At 35.5% G+C, this 19465-nt stretch overlaps 1 protein-coding gene across 3 annotated transcripts in view; it reads left to right on the plus strand.

Annotated features, from left to right (window-relative positions):
- Positions 1-2335: 2335 nt before the first annotated feature.
- Positions 2336-19465, plus strand: part of FAM53B (family with sequence similarity 53 member B) — a 126569-nt gene continuing 109439 nt past the window's right edge. Inside the window, exons 1-2 of one of the 3 annotated variants that reach the window (XM_026669047.2) lie at positions 2336-2478; positions 9786-9875. The gene's annotated coding sequence lies outside the window, so the exon portion shown is untranslated. Of the gene's footprint in view, positions 2563-3183; positions 3205-9785; positions 9876-19465 lie in introns of those variants that run through there. The other 2 variants (XM_087964346.1, XM_087964347.1) reach the window with 2 other exon arrangements.

Below are 19465 nucleotides of genomic sequence, written 5' to 3' on the forward strand. Positions count from 1 at the left end.
TTTTATGAGTTTGCCTGCAAGCAAATTTTATGTGACAGACTGAGCTAGCCAATGGCAGATAGATAGATATGTGAATGAATCTGTGATTCCCCGAGCAACTCAATCTGCCTGCTTTGCCTGATTTTGGGTAAAAGTTGCTTTATAAAAAATTCAATATTTATATAAATATTTATAATATTTTTATACAAGCCATGCCCAGCCAGTCACATGACCACCAAGCCACACCCACAAATTAGGCCATGCCCACAGAACCAGTTAGTGGTCCCTGGGATCTAAAATTATGAGTTTGGTGGTCCCTGAGGTCCAAAAGGTTGACGCCACCTGGTTTAAAGGGTAGTGGATTAAATACATCCCGATTTAAATCCATTCTCAGTAATGGAAATTTACTAGATGCCTCAATACTACTTTCTAAGCTCAAGGCTTGCTATTGGAAGTTACAGTCCCAATGTAATGTGGTTTGAGTTTTGGAAGGAAATATGGGATGTATATTATCAGATTTACGTCTGACAATGCATTGACTTTTAACTCAATCAAAATTTACAATCCAAGACAGGGCGTACAGATTGAGAACAGAAAACTAAACCTAAACTGTGCATATCAATGCGTAAAACTACTGTACAGGTAGTCCTTGACTTACTACCACAATTGACCCCAGAATTTATATTGCTAAGTAAGAAATTTAAGCGAGTTTTGCCCCATTTTATCTTGCCACATTCATTAAATGAATTACCACAATAGTTAAATTAGTAATATGGTTAAGTGAATCTGGCTTCCCCATTAACTTTGCTAGTCAGAAAGCCACAAAAGGAGATCACATGACCCCAGGACACGGCAACCATCATAAAAATGAACCAGTTGTCAAGTATCCAGATGTAAATCATGTGCAATGGTCACAAGTGTGATCAGAAGTCACTTTTTTTTCCAGTAGTGATTCTCAAGTCATCCAGGCCATGGTTGTCCCAAAGATGCTTTTTTTCCCGCTCCAGAGGCAACTGGACTGTTTTTTCTTTTGAAGATGTTTCGTTTTTCATCTAAGAAGCTTCTTCTGACAGAATAGTGGGGAATAGGATTTATATTCCTTGCAGACAGCTGGTCATTTGCATCCTTTTAGAGCAGGGGTCTTCAAACTTGACAGCTTTAAGACTTGTGGACTTCAACTCCCAGAATTCCTCCTCCAGTCATGTTAGCTCAGGAATTCTGGGAGTTGAAGTCCACAAGTCTGAAACTTGCCAAGTTTGAAGACCCTTGTTTTAGACACAAGGAAACACCTGGAGGTTTATCTCTGTCCTCAGGGTCACCCGAGTAGTGCTAATAGTTCCTGTAGTCTGCAATTTTTCCTCTGGAAATCCATTTTCTACTCCCACACCAAGTAGGAATGGATAAAATTACCATAAAAGGATGCAAACAACCAGCTGTGTCCAAGGAAGATAAATCCTTCCATTCCCCACCATTCTGTCAGAGCTGAGGAAGATTCTTGGATGAGAAGCAAAACGTCTTCAAAAGAAAAACAAGAAAGCCCAGTTGCCTCCTGAAAAAGCACCTTTGGGACAACCATGATCTGGATGACTGAGAATCTCTACAGACTTTTAGCTATACAATTTGGGATGTACACTCTTGGAATGGTGTGGGAGAAGGAATGGATTTCCAGAGGAAAAATTGCAGACTACAGGAACCAGGAGCACTACTCAGGTGATTCTGAGGACACAGATAAACCACCAAGTGCTTCAATGACCCTCTAAGTCTAAAAGGATGCAGATTACCAGCTGTCTGCAAGGAATATGAATCATTTCATTCCCAAGTATCCTGTCAGAGCTGTAGAAGCTTCTTGGATGAGAACCGAAACGTCTTCGAAAGAAAAACAACAACAAGAAAGTCCAGTTGCCTCCCGAAAAAGCACCTGTGGGACAACACACTGCTGTGCTCTCCCCCTCCCTCCGTTACAAATGCAGTAGACGTTGGCTGGCGGCCCCTCCTTTCTACAGCCGCGCGATTCGCACCAGAACGTCAACGCCGAACCTTCCACGCCGCGCGCTTCGCGCCGTTCCCTCCGTCGTTTCTTTTTTAAAGGTCTCGCGGAGAGCGAGCTTCAAACCCGGAAGCGACAGGCCTATTTCCTTTTTCCGGGATGGACGATTTCACAGCATTGGCGTTTCAGCCGGGAGGGGGGGAAACGATTTTGTCGAATCCTCGAAAACGATCCAAAGCGGGGTTTCCATGGGGGGATCCAGCAAGGATCGACTTCGAAACTGGATTCCAAGCCCGAAGTCACAGCAAGAAACGGCACTGAGCTTTAGCAATCGCTTGGCAGCCTTTTTTAAAAAAAAAAATCTCAAGTCTCCCCCCCCGCTGTTTCCCGGTCTTTTGCCGTTGGTTTCGTCCTGGGGGCAGATACTGTTACAATGTGTAGACTGAAACCAACTCGGGCACTTTCATTCCCTTCTTGGAGAGGCAGAGAGAGGAAGTCAGGCTGCCTTTGAGGTGGAAGCTTTTTTTTTTTCCTCCCATCTTTTCATTTTATTCTTTATCGCTTATTCTTCCCTGCTTTTCTCTTTCCTTCTCCTGGTAATTTGCACTTTTGCGTTTTCTAACTTGCCTGCACGTGGGAAGAAAAAAAAAAGAGGGGGTGCTTGGAATTTCATGGGGCGATCCGGTACCTCCTTGGCTGCTCCTTTCAGGTCCGCTGTGCTTTATTGGCGTCCCGAAAATACACCCATAGTAGTGAGTAGGAAGGAGATGACTTGATTCCCGTCGGCTTTTCTGATTTCATCGCTCGGGGCTGCCAAAGGGCTGGAGAGGGTTTGGAGAAAGGGCTGGAGGAGGCATGGGGATTGGGGGCTTTTTTGGGGTGTGGAGAGGGGGAGTTGGAGAGTTGCCTCTCAGTTTGATGCACTTGGCATGTCACTGCATGGGTGGGTTGATTGACTGAATGCAGACCCCTCTCCTGTCTGCAGATCAATCCTTGAGTTCACATTTTCTTTCTCTTCCCGTCCGTCCCCAAAGTAGATCTTTTTCCCTTTTGCTTTTTCTCTTTCTAGGACCATCGTAATTCACTTGCACATGGCGATACTATCTGCCCTTGAACGGCTGTTGTTAAAGTAATATATATATTTCCGATACGTCATTGATTTATCAGCTGTATGAGCAGTTCCCTCCAGCCTTCATTTCTTGTGAAAATGAAAATCGGGCTGGCAGCGGGCAGTTATTGTGTGCAAATCTTTTTTTTTTTTTTAAATTGCTCTATTCATCTCAGGACTTGCCAGCAGTGTTTGGATCTCTCTGCCATGCTTGTTCTACACATCTTTTAATTTAAATCCCCGTCTGTCTACATCTGTTTTCTGAGTTGGTTTGATAATGTAGATTTCAATGTGCGTTGTATGAACTGTATAATGATTTTGCTACAGTTGAATGGTAGACATTCTGCCAAGAAGTCTGTAGCCCTTTCAGCTTTATGTCTCTGGGAGTAGGTTACTCATACATTTAAGTAGCTTAACCTTCTATTAATACTTGCTTGAACTTTTCTACTCCCTTATTTCTTCGAAAGGAAGATGAAGTATGGCCAGTTCATACAAACAAACAGTAATTTATATTTTACAGTTAGGCCAAGGTGAAATGTGATCTTATTAAAATATTGTTTCTTGCACAATCAAATTTAAAATCCTCAAATGCAATAGTAGTAGTCATTTGTGTCCCATACATGAGCAAAGGCACATTATAAAATAGTCATGAAAATAAACGGCTTATCTGATATGATCATTTATTTGTTTTTGTGTTTGTTTTAATTTAAATGTCATTTGCCTTCTGGAGCAACTTATCACAGACTGCGCATTTGATATGTAAGTTAACCATTTGCAGATCTTTTAGTTTTGGAAAAAAAGCTGTGGAAGTTATAAAATTTAAAGCAGAACTTATTCCCCTCTTTTTGTTCTAAGGGGAAATGAACCATTGTTTGAGATGATTTAAGAGTGCTAGTTTGATACCATGGTATAAGACTATACCGATCAGTGTATATATCAGATATATACGGATATCAATCAGTATATAAGTTATTTCAATCATAGGAATGCATTGCTTTGTTATAGGGAAGAATGCAAAACCATGTAAAATACTGTTAGGTACCAGATGTGAAAATGTTATTTGCTTTGATGTATAATTATTTCACTACTGAGCCAAATTTTAGTGTGCAGGATTTCTTGCATTTGGGTATGCAATATTGATGAATTCTGTGTGCTCTGCCATACTGAAAACAACTACTTGTTGCAACTTGAATAAGAAAGGTACCGCTACAGCAGCTATTGCAATCTGCATTTAAATATTTTTTGAATGAATATTTAGGCTGCTGTCCTAAAGTCACTTATTAAACAGTAAACTAGGCATTCTTTAACTTTGCACATGCAAATGATAAATTTCCAGTTTGATCTAGTGGTAAGATAGGTAGGCTAGAACATGAGAAACCATGAGTTAAAGTCCCACATGAAAGCCAGCTGGGTGACTTTGGGCCAGTCATTCTCTTTCAGCCCAACCCATCTCACAGAGTTATGGGTAAAATAGGAGTAGGAAGGTGTGTTGAATATGTTTGCTGCCTTGAGTTATTTATAAAAATAATAAAGGCAAAATACAAATAAATAAAATAAAAATAAATTTGTGGGACAGCTCCACATAAATAATAATGCTTTTCATTTAGGTTAGGCTTTGGCCCAAAAATAAATAGGCATCAGGTTGGCCCTAGCAAAGCTGCAGTGCTCTCAGTATATTTGCTCCAGCTTTGCTTGCCTGGGCAAGCCCAATTGCTTTTAAAACTAATTGCAGATCCCCCCTCTCATGACCTCCAGAAATCCTGAGAATCCCTTCAGTAAGCCCAATTGAAACTCAGTGCAACTTATTTTAATGGAACATATATAGTAGCCTTCCCTACCAGGTATCCTCTAGATGTGTTAGGGTTCAACATTGGCCATTTTGGCTGGGGATGATGGGATTGAATTAAAACAGTTATGGAAAGCCCACTGGAGAAGACATACATAGCAAGTTAGGGTTGCACATATCTTAAGAATTAGGTCCATAATCACATTTTCTTTTAAGAGTAAAGCTATACTTAAGCATTTTCCCACAGAACACCTAGTTATTGAGATTATAAATTCCAGAATTTCAGGTATCGCAATCAAAGATTAAATTGGTTTGAAATTCTGAGAATTACAACTACAATTCCTGGATAATGATTCCTTTAGTTCAGTCTCTTCTGTGGAGTGAATATTATGAGTTCTTGTGGCACAATGGAAAACCTAAAAATATCATAACAAAACCTGTGTTTAAAGATAAAACTGTATACTAGTGAAGTAAATAAAGTTGATGTCATATAGGCAGAGAACTGAATATAATTACTGACTCTTGTAAATTTAATCATCTGTAAGTTTCACTCTTGGTTGATAAAATGCTACATGAAAGTTCAGGTGAGGCTGGAAAATTGATGAAGATTTTTAATGGCAAGAGCTCCTCAATATTTGGACTTAGCAGATTGGAGATATAGCAATATAAAGTTCTGCAGATATATTACTTGCAGACAACCTAATGAACTTTTCTATCTGAGACAGTTGCTTCTTTCTTCAGGTAAAGATGCATAATATCCAAGATTAGATTTAATTAGATTATTTTGACATCTGAAATGGGAAATTCTTCAATTGCATTTTCCATTTCTTAGTATTAAAAATATAATTAGAAATTGAGACTTCATGGCACAAAAATTATTGGCTGCCCACTCATCTATTAAAGAAATTTTGTTGACTAAATGTTGGCTAAATGGCAGCAATCATGTTGGGGTAGGAACAGGAGGTCCGTTGCATGGCGCTCAGGTCTTGAATCTGGGCTGTCAACTTTCTATTTGACAAGCTCAGTGTCTTTAACCACTGAGCCATCACACTCCCTCTAAATTCATTTTAATTCTCAATATTGTACTGGAGGCATGTTTGGGGTGCTTTCATTTATCTCTCCTCCAATTATAGCTTCATAGTTACCCAAATTTTTGTGAATTGTTGGTCATGTGGAAAAATCCTATTGTTGGATCTGTAGGCTTTCCCATCCCTTTCCCCCCACAATTGGAGATACTAGGAATTGTTTTGATAGGTAGGTATGTAGGTAGGTAGATACAGTAGATAGATAGATAGATAGATAGATAGATAGATAGATAGATAGATAGATAGATAGATAGATAGATAGATAGATAGATAGATAGATAGATAGATAGATAGATGATAGATAGATAGATAAGGTTGCAAATAGAAAAATCCAATTAAATGGTTTTAAAAATCCACGTTTGGTTTTATAGTTTTATACCTCCTTTATGTCAATATAAATTTTAAGTCGATCATTAAAAAAACTTCTCATATTTCTTCTCAGTTAACATAAGATAATGAAGGTGTATAGTTTTTTATATTTAAAATCACAATTTATTGTATAATATGTTGATAGAAGAGGTGTTGGCTTTAGATTTAACCCAGTATGTTAATGCTTTGTTTCTGAATTCTCAAAAAACATTGCGTGTTTCATAAAGTAAGAATGACTTGCAGGAATTAGACTTCTAAAACTTCTCAGTTCTAGGAGCAATCTTAGATTCTTTTCATGATGCTTAATCACATTCCCTGATCACTTGGATTTTAACTTCTCTGCCTTGAAAAATTGATTTTGCCATAGTTTTTGATATTTTGGGGGTAGGCAGGGGAGAGGAAGTATTTCTTGATCCAGTTTAACAAATTGTGTGCAGCTGTTCTATGTTTTAGTATACTATGGGAATATAAATATACATAGAAAAGAATAAAATGTAAGAAGTGGAGTTCACTTCACATTTGTATGGCTGTAAAATACTTATACTTCAAATGTAGTAATGCATTTGGTGATCTGCTTGTGGCACAGGAAGAGAAGGTTAAAAAATGATCAGTTTTTTTGTGGTTGTTAATAGGTAATATTAAGTTGTGGAATGCATACTTCTAGTGGAAGACTGCTAAATCACACAGTATACCAGCCTATTTTAGTGGTTTGATTTGTAGGTGCTCTGCACTCTACAAAGTAGAGGCCCAGGAGTGGAAGGCAGATTTTTCACCTCTCTCTAGGAGTTCAAGGTGATGCATACTGAAAAAAATCTTTATTTTGTCCTTGTGGAAAAAATGAGTTAAATGGCTGGAGAGATAGCGATCAGGCCAAATTGTCCAGGGAGCTCTTGATGGAGATTTGTATTTGACTCCCCTTGTTTCCAATCTAGTCTTAACATATATAAATGCTATCTTAGTATAGATGAATGATTATTTAAATTTAGCTTGTTTTCTTGTAAGATTTCTCTGCCTCTTTTTATGAAAGAATGTGATCTATATTTATTCTTCCTCCAGTAGCTTTTTACTCATTATGCCTTCAGCAAGTTGTTCCATTGAATAAAAAAAATTAAGTATTCAAGCATCAAAGACTTTTGTAGCCTCTTGAAGATTAACAAATCCATTTCAGTATAAGCTTTCAAGGAGTAGTCCATTTCATCTGGGCCACATAAGCTGATGCTGTTATACATATGTTATCCTTTAAGGAGCCTCAAGACCTTGATTTAAATTTGGTACAACAGACTAGCATGATTATGCCTTTGCCTGTGTTTAGTTCAATGAAACTACCCAAGACAAATCAAGCTGCCACTGTTGTATTTATCAAGAAATCACTGCATTTTAGATTTTATAAAATTAGATCAAACAGAACATCTACATGAGAAAAATATGGCTTATCTGCAAGGAGCAACTTTTCAATTCACTTAACAGAAGGGGTTAGTTATCTTTAGCTGTCTTATGCATGAATGGCAAAATGGTATAAACTATATTTTTTTGATTGGTTCTCACTAGGAAAGCTCTAAATAGCCCTAAATAGCACTTTTATAGGATGGAATGGATTGTCCCTAATTTATTGGTGATGATTTTGGAAGCAGCCTACCCTTATCTACTTTAATGTTTTTTAAAAGCTGTAGATGTTTATTAATATCATTTGTTCTAAAATGTCTTGATGTTAGTTTTGGAGCCTAACTTGCAAGAAGTCTTGGTGACTAGCTTATTGTTGAAAACAGTAAGGAGTAAGGAGGAGAGGGGCCTTTTGCTGAACTGTCCCCCGTTAAAACAATGTAAAACCAAATAAAAACTGCTCAAGGAGCCACAATGAGAAACTGGGACTGTTGTGGTGGACTGAACCAATAGTGCTGTGGAGGAACGCAGCCATGCACATATGTAAATTAAGAAACCACAACAGCAGTCCCATTCAAAATAGAAGCACTGCAGTTGTTGAGTATACTTATTTGCATTTGATTTCTAATTTCAGATTGACCCCACATGGGTCAGACAGGGAAGTTAAAGGGCTGGATGTGGTCTGGGGGCTATAAAATGCTCAGGATTGATTTATCTACAGTGTTAGTGATTCATAAAATAAGTTGCTGAAACATCAGCCACTAAAAGTTCCATTTCAAAGTGTCTTGCTGATATCTTACATACAAGGTTAATGTTACCTTGAGTTCCATCCATGAATACATAAAATACATAAAAACACTCATATGGCACCAGACTAGTTCCACTAGAACCAAGTAAACATAATTTGAACTAGTTTTGCATTTGTAAATTTTGTATGATAACAATCAGCTCACCTTGAACTATTTGTTTCAACCACTCAAATAGCTTTTGGAAGGCAAAAGCTACTCTGAAGTGATGTTCAATGCTCCTGAAAAGCAGAAAAAATGTTAACTTGGCCTTTTCTTTTCCTCCATTTCTGAATGAAGGATATAAGAGTCTCATAACAGAATTATGTTTACTGGAGCAAGAACCAGGGAGGAGTACAACAGACATTATACTAACCAAGTGAAATCACTGCTGGCACTTCAAAAATATTTGATTGGGAAATGTTCTGGATATACTATCAAATTCAAAGCCATCCTAGTTTTGAAGTTATTGTATTAATGTGGCTTGAAAAATATGAGTACTTTTAGAATATCAGAGAAAAATAGGCTCTGTCTCAGAGGTTGACTTCATCTGTAGTATTATTAAGTCACTTTTCCAATAGGTTTGAAGTTGGCTTATCACATTGCATAAAGCAAGCAAGTTGTCGTTTGTTAAAATGATTTGGTATGATGTACAAGCCAAGCCACAGTGTGATTAGATGAAGCTCTTCCAGTAGCAGATTTGGGAGTATTAATGAAAAGCTGATAATCATGCATTAGTTAATAAATTGTTTCTTTATTGTCATGGGAGGATCATTTTCTGCATCAGATATAAATGACATAGGTCAACACTGAGGAATGAGTAAATGTTGATAATGTAAATGCCCAGAAGCTTCCTGGTAACCAATATGTCTTATGAAATAGAGATGTTACAAAGGCATAATGAGCTTTCCCTCCACTGTTCATACCCTTGTATTCTAGACCAGAGTAGCTTTAAAGTAGTTTTGATGGACAGCCCCATGTAGACCATATTGCAAATAACTAACTGGCTATGGCATAAGCGAGAGTAAGAATAGGCTTCTTGGTCTAGGAATGAGTACAACTAGCACACTATTTGGATTTGTACAAATGCCTTCTTGGTGACAGATGTCACCTGCTTCTGAAGCAGGAACTAAGAGTTCAGAAAGACCCCCAGGTTAGCCCTGAATAGGGGGATGCTAGGCCATTCAGTCCCAAGGATGGAACATGTCAGAATATTTAAATATTACTCAACTTTATTTACAGATACAGTTAACATTTTTAATATTAAATTTATAGTTTCTACTTTATTTCAAAATTTTCCTAACAGGTAAGGGAAGACCATGATGGCAGTCATACCTGCTTCCTGACAACACAAAGAGTCACACAGAAAGATCATGGGGAGATCTGCATTTTAAAGGTACAATACATTGTCTAGCATGGCTAGCTCTACTTGTCTTATCTATCTCAACTATTTTAAAGATGGATATTGAAAAGTCTGAACATTATTGGGGTGTTTGTAATGAAATGTAAGAAATGGTATGGAAATAATGCCTTGTATTCCCAGATAAATTACTATCAATATAGGAATTAACACATATATTGAATTGAAATCAACTTGGCTAATATTGCTGTTCCCCTTTTTTTTGAAAATAAACTCCACTTAACTCAATGGATTATATTATGGAACACAGTATAACCCCTTGCATACTTATAATTATTTCTTAAATTTTAATGATTAATCTGCCAGTTTGTGAAACACTTCAGAGATTATTCTTCCTTGAGAACTTCATTAAATGTAACCATTTTTAATTGCTCTTAGATTGCATTTCTTAAGTTTCACTGTTTTAATATTGAATTTATATACCACCTTTCTATTTAAATGTACAATAAATAAAGTTGAATTACCCTCATATCATTCTTAGGTAGTGTTCTATTGCCTTTGAGGCATTACTAGATTAGAGCTCAGTTCCTGAATCTGGGTGGTCCCTCTGAAACACCTTTTACTTTTAAAAAAATGTATCTGAAGTGCTAACAGAAATACCACTCACGGGATGAGTTTTGAGAATGTAATAACTTGAAGCAATAAACCAAATTAAGTTTCTTCAATGCAAGCTCTTTTTGAAATGCATACAGGAGTTGTATAGCTTATTCCTCTTGTATTTTCATAAACATTAACGAGAGCTTCCCAAATATACAAATTATGATGATAGGAAATGCAAGATTATAATGAATGAAGTGAACAAAGTTCAATACTCATATCGGTGAGTATGCTCATAAAGCTTTCATGGGAAAAGATCGGAATTTATAGAGCTACAAAGGAAAGCAGATTGGTATCTTCTGCAAGTAGGTGCCTTTTGCAAGTAGATATCTGCATTCTCAATGGCACGGCCTATCTCTTCAGTTGTCTTTTTTGGGCAGAAGGATATCTGTTAACAAGATCTTGAGTAGATTCTGTCAGCTTTCTTTTCTCTGTTGGGATAGGTAAAGTTTCAGTTTTGCTTCAGTTTTGCTAACATTGGACTTCCTTCCTCCCTTGTTTTGCAGTCATGATTTTCTTATGTTCATTTTCCTCATTCACTGTCTCAAGCCACCAACCACTTTTGCATAATCTCTTCCCTTCCTTGTGCTTTTATGCCACTTTAGTCATTTCACAATATGTACTGTAGCTTACTGAATGTAGGACAATATATACCATACATTACAGTTTTAATGATTAGTCAATCTCAGTAAAGCTATACGTTACTATACCATTCAGAGGTAACAATACAATGATCCCCCATATTATATCAATGACAATAAAATATAACAATTTTAACATAATAAAACCATAGCACTGAACGACAGAAATGCATTACATACAGGTGGTATTCATTAGGAACAACTGGGGCTGGCAAATTGGTCATTAAGTGAAGTCACTAAATGACATCACGACTGTTTATAATCTTACTTCAGCTTTCCTTTGTTTTACAGACCTGTAAAGGTCATACATATGAGGATTGGTGGCAAAGTTACTTTTGAGTGATGTTCATCTTGTTTTTTTAGAATTATTGTTTACTTCCTAGAACTGCCATTGAGGAAGTGAGCAACCAACTGGAATCATCCATTAGCACAACTCCACAGCTTCCAGGGTATTCTATAAAATAATAATTTTCAAACTAGTGAAGTAATTTTTATACTACATTTTCTTAGGTCTGTTTTCCATTCATTTATTTGAGATATTAATCTATCTTCTGATATTTTTTAATGTATAATTGTAAAAATGTTCTGTTCCAGCAGTCATTCTATCTTATTCTTTATTATTATTATTTCTTCTCTTTCTTTATGCTACAAATAATTGTACATAGTACATAGCTCGGATTTGCAAAGTTTCAGTTTCTAATACACCACTTAGGCCTCAGATACTGACTCCTACTATATTATGGTTTTGTTAAATAAAGTCTTTTAGTAAGATAGAGGAGGAATAAAGTAGGACATCAGTTTTACTCACCCTACTACCACACACTCTCCTGCTAACTATAAGGGTAAAACTCATAAATTTTGGCTTTTGTATGTCACAATCATGCCAATACAAATTTTACTTGAAGCATTGTCAGGGTATTCTATACAAACTAGAATTTGTAATTTAATTACTACCTTGCAAGCCAACATATCATTAATCCGCCTGTCATCCAGGTAGAACATCTATTATAAAATTACATCTCAGTTTTTTACCTTACTGTAAAAAGATTTATGTATATCTGGATTATTATTTTTAAATAGTATTTATACATTTTGAGAGATCTATATAGTTGTGCATAAAATATGCAATTGCTGCACTCAATAATCACTTTTAGTTTGATATTTCTATTTGAAAAAAATCTTATGAATTGCACTTAGATTTATGGAATAAACTGCAAAACAACTGAAGTAATACAATGTCCCAAAAGATGAAAAACAAAAGAATGAGTGTTACAATTGATAAGCAAAGATAAAATAGCTGTAGTCTTTTATGTTAGGACTTTCACTTTAATCTTCAATTGCTTACTGGTTCCAAAAATAGGGCTTCTCAAGAAACAGAGCAAGGGGAACACATCCAAAATTGGAAGAACTTTCATGTTATCCTCTTTTCCGGGGGGAAATGTCGTTTCCCCCCCCCTCCTGATAATTGCGTCCTTTCTGCTTATGGAGAAAATATTGCTTAATTTGCAATTCAAAAATGTCCACTACTGTTTTTTTTAAAGAAGGTTAAAATACAAAACGCTAAAATATATTTAAAAAAAAAACAGAAAAAAACACAAGAAAATTAACAAGAAAAAGTCTTTTAAAAAAAGAGAAAAAAACTAACATCTTCCCTAGTTGAATGCTGATTAATATAATACATCAGTGTTGGAAAATAATTTTAACCCCTTGCAAAACAAGCCAAAATAATTTTAAACTGTTAAATTTCTAAATCAACTTACAAATTGTTAGCCTATCAACTATATTAATACCAAAATGATTAACAGGAAAAAATAATAATAATGAACATATTATATAAATGATTAAAAGTAATAAAATTGTGAACAGTAATAAGAACAGTAACAAGATTATTAATAGGGAGTTTTGGAAGTTCAAACTGTTATTGTAATCTCATAGATGGGATTTGATTGGGGACTGAAGCCGTAGTAAATTTTCTATGAATTCAGTACTGTTTTATGACAGTTTCATATCAACTTGCTGCTCTATGAATTCCCATTATCGATGGCCATAACACACTCCATTTATAATTGATTACTTATGTGCAAAAACAATTGCCTTAAACTTTTGCTATCATTATACTAATGCATGGGCATTCAGCATTGGATTCTTTCCTCCATTTTAAATACTATCATACACTTAGGTATATGAACTTTAAAACTCACAATAACTTTTTAAAGTGTCGTACCTTATGATTCTCGACTCCTGATGAATGTATCTTTCTTTTATGTATACTGAGAGTATTTACACCAAGACAAATTCCTTGTGTGTCCAATCACACTTGGCCAATAAAGTATTCTATCTATCTCACAATAACTTTTATCAAACTCAAGTGAGGTAGGCAGAAAAAGAAAAAAAAATTAGAAACTATGGTAGCTCATTCATTAAATGAAAATACACAAAATTATAACAAATCATAGCTTCAAATATATTCAGTTGCTGTACTCTGTAGCCCTATCTCTATTATTACCGAATTATTTCTGTAAATGGATTTGTTATTACAATTTAATGAAATTTATTATACCCTTTGTCCTTTCCTTTGGTGTTTATGTAATAAGAAAATTGTTACAAGAAAGTTGGCTCTAGACCGAGATCGTTAAAGAAATAAAATAGCATTACTTATATTGAGTATGATGACTTATAATCTTGATATTCTGTATATTGCCCACTAAGGTTTGAGGTTTTCTCCTTTTCCTCCTATCTATCCACGCCAGACTTGTTCTTCAGCTGTCTGTTTCTCTACTGATTCTTTCATAATTAAGGGTTTGCAAAGTCTAGAATCAACAGAGTTATTCTGTTAAAGGGTTTCTTGGGTGGGGCATTCCTGGTTATTCTTTGCACCCACAACTCAGAATAAGGGGTTTCTCAGCATCGTTCACTATTTACAGACTTCCCACAACTGATACAGAAAGCCATCTGTAGGCCTCATGGGACTATGCATGTCCAAAGTCCCTCATTCAGAATACTGTACTATGCATGATTGTATACTTGTGTATGTCCTGTCTGCACAATTTGTGCATTTTTATTTTTTAAATAGGATAGATTGCAAATCAAGCTGATCTTATATCTCTATATCAGAACAGCTGCAGCTACATTCAAATGTTTAGAAAATTGTGGTTGAATTATATATTTCAATGAGTCTCCATATGAACAGTAATGAATGCAGCTTTTGCAAGATATATAATTAAGTACAATGCACTTCTAGAAATTAGCTTATGCACTATTTGTGGGCAGTTGTTTAGAGATTTTAAATTTAAAAATATGGTTCCTGTGGCTGGTGCAGAAGCTTGGACATGCAGTAGATTTAGTGCTACCTTTATTTCATAATAAAGTTATTAAAAAGTGATAGACTCATGAGACCTATTACACAGTTAGTGACCTTTCTAATCTCCCAGATTTTGATTGTTGTTTTTCCCATCCTTTATACAACCACAGAGGATATATTTTGGAGAAAAAAAGTATGAAGCTTTTGGGGAATAAATAACATACTGCCATCTGCTAAGATGGTTCTATTATGATTTAGTGTTTTATAGCTATCACTATAGGGAATATTGTACGGATGGAAGGGTGCTTTCACTTAAACATCAATGTATCCTAGAATCTAGTATCTCATAGTTGATGAAGAAACTGAAGCTGAAAAGAGGTTGAATATTTCAGCAAAACAATGGTCCAGAATATACTTCCAGATATTTCAGCAAAACAATGGTCCAGAATATACTTCCAGATAAACCATAAAGTATTTACAGAAGAAAAAGACAAATATTTTGGATGGTGTTCACAGGACCTCAATTTGCATAAATCACAAGTTTACAAGGGTACCTAAGAATATTTTTGAGCTAGAAGTGTTCTACTGAAAATTGTGAGAAATAAATTCCCCCATCCAAGAACAAATACACCTGAAATAATCTTATTTTGTTACAGGATATATTTGGAAGTATTATAAATGAGTGATTTGTAGAGTATTTTTAATTAAAAAATATGGTTTTTTGCAGGTGAATTTATTTAGTTTAGCTATTTAAATATAAGCCTGACCAATGAGATATAAAATGCTTAAAGAAAGGCTGTTCTTATGGTTCAAATCTGAAAGAACACATTTTTACTGAACAATCAAAATGTATGCATTGATACTTATAAATTTTTGAAAAAAATATAATTAATTTCAGTGATACAATATCCTTTCCCTTATATGCATTTCTATAAAATGTTTTTGGTATATGATTATATATTTTTATTTTGTTTTCATAATGGTTTTCATACAGTTAAAGAATGTTTCACTGACAAGTACTGTATTTAAAGCAGATAGGATGCTGCATTAATTTTCAAAATCTTGGAATTTATTTTGAAGACATTGTTTTAAGAATGCTTCTGGGCAAAAAGACTACACTGATGTCAATGAGTCAACAGAAAAAAATAATAATTCCAAGTCTTGAAATACCCCTCTCTTCACCCTCTTATTTAATGTGGTTTTATTTACATAAGTGCCACTAGTTTTCCTTTCTGCTATTGTACATGAAGTAAATGTAGAAGGACAAATGTATCTGTTGTATCCAATGCTTTATTAAACTGCCCCTGTAGTAAAAAGTATATTGACTGCTCATGAGTGAAGAGGGTTTGTTAAAAAAAAAAGAGAGGGGTATTTCTGAGGTAGAATACTTGATCTGAGGGTAAAAGAAGTTTTTTTTTTTTTTTGGTTCTGCAGAAAACAGGGAAACAGCAGGTGTGTGTGTGTGTGTGTGGGGGGGGAAACAGCAAGTCACTGAGGAAAAACCCCTATCAGTCACTTGCAAAGAGATAAACACACACGTCAGCAAAACAGCAAAGAAGATAAGCTACCTAGTGATAAAAGTCATAGAGTTTGTAGTCAGGGAGAGGTGGGAGGAATGGCAGACAATAATAGCTACAAGTGTTTTGATAATATATTACTGCAGAAATGAGTAGGAGTGGTAATATCCCAAACTATAAAATGATTTAGAAATTCTCCCGGGCAGAAAAGCCCATAAGACAACTGTTTTTAAAAATACAGCTGTATGTATTATGTGTGTGTGGGGGGGATATTTATGTGAAGGCCTGTTGTTAAAACTTTGACAGGGCTTCACTAGGTGGGGCAGCTCCATTTTGTAGATGATAAATATGGTTCTTTGTTTTGAGAAGCAGGAAATAATGGAAAGGAGAGAGAAAATATGTAGCTATGTCAAATAGCATAATGTGGAAAGAGTGCTTTAATCCTGCCAATATATCTTTTCTTTTTCCTGTAAGGCAGTGTTTCTCAACTTTAGCAATTTTCAGATGTGTAGACTTCAACTCCCAGAATTCCCCATGCTCTCTGGGGAGTTCTGGGCATTGCATCTTAGAGTTGTTGAAGTTGAAAAACGTTGGTATAAGGTAGCAGAGATAATCACAACCAAATTTGAATCAGTGATTTTGTGATTCAGTGATTTTGTACTTAGAAGATCTAATTGATCATCAAATTAAAAAGTCTAGATGGAAAGTTTTCTTCCATCAGTGTATGAAGCACACACATTGGCATTCAAGTCTGATCAGCCTTCTTAGAATTTGAATTACATTTGCATTACTTCGATGGAATGTCTTAGTTTCTTTTTATTTCAGCCCGTCTAATGTTGCAGTCAGGATTATATTTAATTATAGGCAATTGACAATTAGGAATCAGTCTCAGGGAAGATGATTGTACTGAGTGATAACCATATGCTGTAATATATGCATAATTCACTAGAATTTTGAATTAGATTTGATAGAAATAAATTGCTCTTATTATAAAAGAAAGTCTTGCAAACACTTTCTAGTGGATTAAACTTTCTGCTTGCAATCTTATAAAATTATTCTGCCAGCTTCATTCGTTTTAAAAAGCCACAGCCACCTTAAATATTTAATTCTTAAATATAATTTTTAACTATACAGATGCATTCTCTATTGCTTCTATGAGTTGGTCATTAAGAAGCTTCCAATTTTTGACACATAAAACACCAAAAATTGACTCATCCTCTGCAGAGATGCAAACCTGACACATCAGACTCTCAATGTTTTTTTTCTTAGGTAAAAGTCTGTGCAAGAAATTTAGAATACTGTTTGCAGGTCAATATGTAATTTATAATTTTAAAGTAATGTAATTTTACTATATATATTAGGCTTATTCATTAGGGTTACAATTTGCCTTTTCTTCCAAGATTTCCCCATTCTGTTTTATTTTGTTTTTCCATAATACTCTAAATAAATAGGCTGGGTTGAGAAAAGGAACTGGGCCAAATTCATCTAGTCATGAATTATGCCTGGTCCTAGATTTGAGTTGTTTCTTCATGATACCATTCCAGTTCTTAAAATCAGAATCCTAATTAGCATATTAGTAGCATTATCAGCACTACTAACTCTTATGAATGAGAGGAAAAGCTACAAATACCAGTTCTACCTTTTTATCATTTGCAGAATAAATTATACAAATTAAAGGATTTAGATTATGGCGATACAAGAGACACACATAGCCCTTATAGCACTGGTTTAAATAATGTCACATAAACCTCACTGCAGTTTGCATGGTTGAAGAGAGTGACTGCAGATGGTTTCTCTTGCACTCTAAGAAAGTATGTAAAATGGAAAGGGAACATTCACATCCTCCTACATATTCATACCTCAATTAGAAATGGCAGCTTTGCACGTAGGGGCCATCTTCAGGGAACAAACCATAATGTATTTAATGAATCCGAGGAAAGTAAGACATTTTCAAGGCTGCAGGGCAATATAGACTCACTGTTCAATCTGCTAAATTTGCACTAATTAGAACAACTGCAGCTGTTTAGCTTCTTCATTAGGAGAGCTTTGTATCCGACACATTGAAAACCCTTTGGTGATACTACCATATTGTAAACAAAGAATGTAGTAGTGGTATTCATTTGTTGAAAAGATGGGTGCAAATATAGTTTTTAACCATTACCTTTTAGATAGTTTGCTCATTTTTATATTCAGAGGAAATACAGTCTTAGCTGAATGAAGTATTTGATAAATTATCATCAAAATTCAAGTTGTTATGACTCCCTTATCTGGGACTCAGTCAAATTGAACACAATGTGGCTTTCTTCTAAATTGGCGAATGTGGAAATCCATTTCAAATTCTACTGGGCATATGAAAAAAATGTGAACTTGTTTGTGATGTGCTTTTCACAAGTCAAATGTAATAATATTTGGCATAGAATTTGAGATATGTTCACATCTGCTTGTGCTTACACATTAGAGCAAAAGTATGTGCATGCTGGACTTTTAGGCTTTCACAATTTGTGTAGTGCCTTGTCAATATTCTTAAATAGGATTTTCTTGGATGGGACTTTTTTGGATGCTGAATTGCTACAGTTGTATTTGTTACTGACTTTGCATTTGTGCATACCTATTGAAGTCTTTCTATTTCTATTTGGGCCACATGTACCCTAGTAAAAAATATACAATCAAATCAGCTTAATAAAATATCTACTCAGATGTTTCTAAACAACGCTGAATCTGTGGTTCTCCAAGAAGGTGCCTCCAAAATGATTATGGTTCCCTGAATTCCCTTTGGTCGTGCTGGCTGGAATTTCAGGCAGTTGTAGCCCCCAATGATTTTGAGCGGCACCAGAGTTGGCAAATTTGTTTATATTGTAACACTTTTGTATTTTATCAATGGAATAACTTGGTTCACTCACTATACTAAACAATAAAGCAATTTGTTTGTTTTGGATTATTAAAATGTGACACGAATATAACCCTTAACAGCTAATAAACTTGTAGCCCTCAATGTTTCCCTCTTCCTCAATTATCTTACCTGAAAATTGATAGCACTCTTGTATCTCCTCATTTTGAGGTAGATAATAGATGAAAGCTATAGTATCATTTCTAAAATAGGTACATTAGCCATTAAGAGGTTGCCACCCTGGGCCTTAGTGTGCTGTGTAAATTAATTTCTTATTTCTTATATAAACTATAATTTTTCAGTGAAATATAATCAGGTGAGTAAGCCTATAATCAGAGGTAGGAAGTTCATACTTTTTATGGTCACTGTTTGGAGCAGTGGTCACCAACTGGTGGGCCACGGCCCACCGGTGGTCTGCAAGAAAATTTTGGTGGTCCACAGAGAAATGTCACCCCCAAAACAATTAATCAAGGCTGCGTGGAAACACAAGGCTGTGCTGCCCACATGGCCCACTCACTCCTTACCTGGCAAACTTGCCTGCTAAGTTGCTATTTTTCCTTTTCCTTTTTCCGACCATCAGTTGTTCTGCTGTGCCGGGAGATTTAGATTATCTAGAAAGCAGG

The sequence above is a fragment of the Notechis scutatus genome, chromosome 4, assembly GCF_049901735.1.
Source record: "Notechis scutatus isolate UNSWTSFEM ecotype Mainland chromosome 4, rNotScu1.2, whole genome shotgun sequence".
Classification (NCBI taxonomy): domain Eukaryota; kingdom Metazoa; phylum Chordata; class Lepidosauria; order Squamata; family Elapidae; genus Notechis; species Notechis scutatus.